Source organism: Schistocerca serialis, chromosome 1 (assembly GCF_023864345.2).
Source record: "Schistocerca serialis cubense isolate TAMUIC-IGC-003099 chromosome 1, iqSchSeri2.2, whole genome shotgun sequence".
Classification (NCBI taxonomy): Eukaryota; Metazoa; Arthropoda; class Insecta; order Orthoptera; family Acrididae; genus Schistocerca; species Schistocerca serialis.
Genome location: NC_064638.1, coordinates 238283432 through 238286742, shown reverse-complemented (window position 1 = coordinate 238286742; position 3311 = coordinate 238283432).

Below are 3311 nucleotides of genomic sequence, written 5' to 3'. Positions count from 1 at the left end.
ACCTTTGGCATCTACGAGGTTCCTCGTCCACTAAGCTCTTTTTCTAGCTCTCTACTACTATCCATCACATATACTGACCTGCAATGCGTCCCCCATTAGGAAGTCATAAGAGATGTAACCAACATGGCAGAAAAAATTGGTGCCAATGCATTTGTATTTTTTCAAAATGGCGCACATCATCACGATTTTTTTTGCTCAATTTTTATTGCTACATTCAGAAGCACAGTGCAAATAATTCGTTGATTAAAATGGACCTGTGCGGCTGGTCCCGGCGGAGGTTCGAGTCCACCCTCGGGCATGGGTGAATGTGTTTGTCCTTAGGATAATTTAGGTTAAGTAGTGTGTAAACTTAGGGACTGATGACCTTAGCAGTTAAGTTCCATAAGATTTCACACACGTTTGAACATTTTTGGACATTAAAATGGTCCCCAATGTGCATCAATGGCTTCTAGTTTGAGTAATTACAGAGGATTATACTACGAAATTCTACTGGAAAGATGAAAAGTAAGCTGGAAAAAGGGCATTGAATCCAAACGAAATTGAAGGTGCTATAGAGAAGTAATCTTTAGGTACATTATACATGCTGAATATTTCCAATCAACTGTCACAATTTTGTGATCCAACGGAGATGATGATGTAGAAGATTTAGAAGCACATATGTCAGGGTAAGTGCTTAGATTTCCTTTTAGTCTATTCGGTTCTGTTCTAATATTTTATGCACCACACGACAAGGGCCTATAGGTAAGTAACCTGGAAATAGTCGAAAAGTGTACCCCCGGTCTGCATCCCATCCAGTTTGCACACATTAAAATTTCCATCTTTTCACCCGCACAAAGTAGTAACTTTTCAGGAAAACTGTACAGGTCCTAGTACAGTTAAGAATTAAAATTCTGTTGACAGTTGCACAAATTCTGTCTCTATCAGACAACCGACAGACTAATCCAAAATAGATTACGTCACCTTAAAAATAGTAACTTTATTAGTTAACTCGCCACCCGGTTATTGAATACGAGTGCCACACAAACAAAACCCGCTAAAGTGAGACAGATGAGACAAAGAATGCTCACAGGAAGTGGGTATTTTATGCACTTGGATCAAGAATAATGACAGTCCCTCTCACCACCTCTTAGTTCCTCCGTATAGCAAGAGCCTCTAATACAGTGACACTCAATGTTTGTATGCAGTACACTGTTCCTCAATGTGCTTCTGGGACTGTTTTGCACAGACCTTCTCTATCCCATTAGTGCACCCAAAAGTTTGCTTCAAAAGGAACCTTCTGACTCAATTAAATTTCTGATGTATCTGTCAATACATACTCTTCCTGATTTTTTTCTGCGGTATATAAATGATTAAATAATATGGAAGTTAAGTTTTGATTCTCGACTCCAATAAACAGAGCTGGCATGATTTTTTAAATAGAACTCTGAGTGGTCCTTGACCTCTGAACTCCCTTAACAAATCACTAATCTCTTTGAAAATTTGTACACATTTATCATAAAAGAGCCAGTACAGGATGCTCCAAGGAACAGCATTCAGCTTGCATGTACATATGGTATCGAAGTTCGTGCCAAGATATTACAACGTTTAAGTATTTGCTGATATTGCGTGTTAAATAATAAGGCTGTGACTTTCTGACTACAGACGGGCGAGTCGGGCCTAACCGACCGCCGTGTTGTGCTCAGGCAGTGGCATTATCTGTATGTGATAAGATCTAACTTGACGCCAGCACACCGGTCTCCCGGCCGCTGTCGGGTTTAACAGATCTGGAATCGCTACATGTCATTCAAGTAGCTCCTCAGTTGGGATCACGAGGCAGACCTCACCCGTTCCAGTCCGCCCAACAGGCAAACATCCCTGAGAGAATTGGGAATCGGACGCATGTTCTCTGCGTGACCGTCAACCACGTTGGCCATGCAGCTCTTCAGGTAGTCTTGTTATATACAGACTGAACGTTAATAAAACCGATAAACTATAGGGATGGATTCCTGAGGCGGAATTGAGAAAAAAGGGTCATATGAATATGTGTCCGGAAATGCATCGTTGGCATGTTCGATGGCGCCGACGAATGATAATTTCTCTGGCTACGTGCCGTGTGTTCCTTGTGAGTTGCAGGGTGTGTGATGGACGAAGTGCATTGTAAGCAGAAGAATGGTTCGGTTTTCATGTAGGGAACAGGCCAAAATGGGTCTCTGTGTACCCCAAGCAGGTGGAAACGATCGAGAGGCAGTACGGCTGTAAGAAAACAAGTATTCTCACAGGCACCAACCACATCACACAACATTTCAAGCCCTTTATGAGCGTTTGTGTGGTCATGCGACCTTTTAGACAGACGAAAGTGCGGGGGGCGGCGAAGTTTGCGTACATCAGATTTGGAGGAGCAATTTCTACAAGGCATTAAGACGAACCCTAATACAAGCTCCAGGCAAGTGGCCCGCCAACTTAGTATAAGGAAAAGTACGATTATGTGTATCCTGCATAATACTGCGTCCCTTAGAGGCCACTTTGAGCATGGGTTGTGACGTAGATGCGACGCATCTCTGTTCTGTGTTCCGGGACGATTTGCTGTCGATGCACGCAAAACGTTCGTTTGCGGACACATGTACATGGGTCCTTCTTTCCGTCATTTCCAGTCAGTAATCCGTCCCTGCAATTTAGCTGTTTCGTCAGTGTTTACCCTGTATAGGAAGGGTAAGATGCAACCATATTCTACAGCTTCAAAATTACGCTATTTGCACTAATACGACCATGAAATTTGTAACTAATGTGAAAGAAACAAACTGAACGAACGTTTGACATAAATATTATTTAGCTTGCAAATTTTAGTCATTTTTCCAAAAATCTTTCTCAGGATTATAATATATCACTCATTCTTTATCATTACATGATATTAGTATTCACTCCGTAACAAAACTGGACTGCTACTTATCACAAACTTTGCCCTTCATTATAAGTCAATTACTATACTGTTTCCTTAAATAAATACATGATGAAATGGTTTTATCAGCTTATTCCTACTCTTACGATATTCTTCTTGTGAGCTTATTTTCATATCAATGCTTCCTTTTACTTTTTTGCAATACAACCGCTAATTTTTGTCAACGTGCTGACCAGTGTGGATTTTTTATTTACATAAATGTGTTTTCCTCTTTACACTTACAAGTAGCTTCAGTGAGTTTATGTTATTATTAAAAACATGTATTAGTTATTAACAAATACTATCTCCTGACAGTCACTCCGTTGCGTGCTCACGCTCTTGAAAAGGAAATGTAATGTTTATTTTCCGCTACTGTAGTGAAGCCATAGCCACAGAA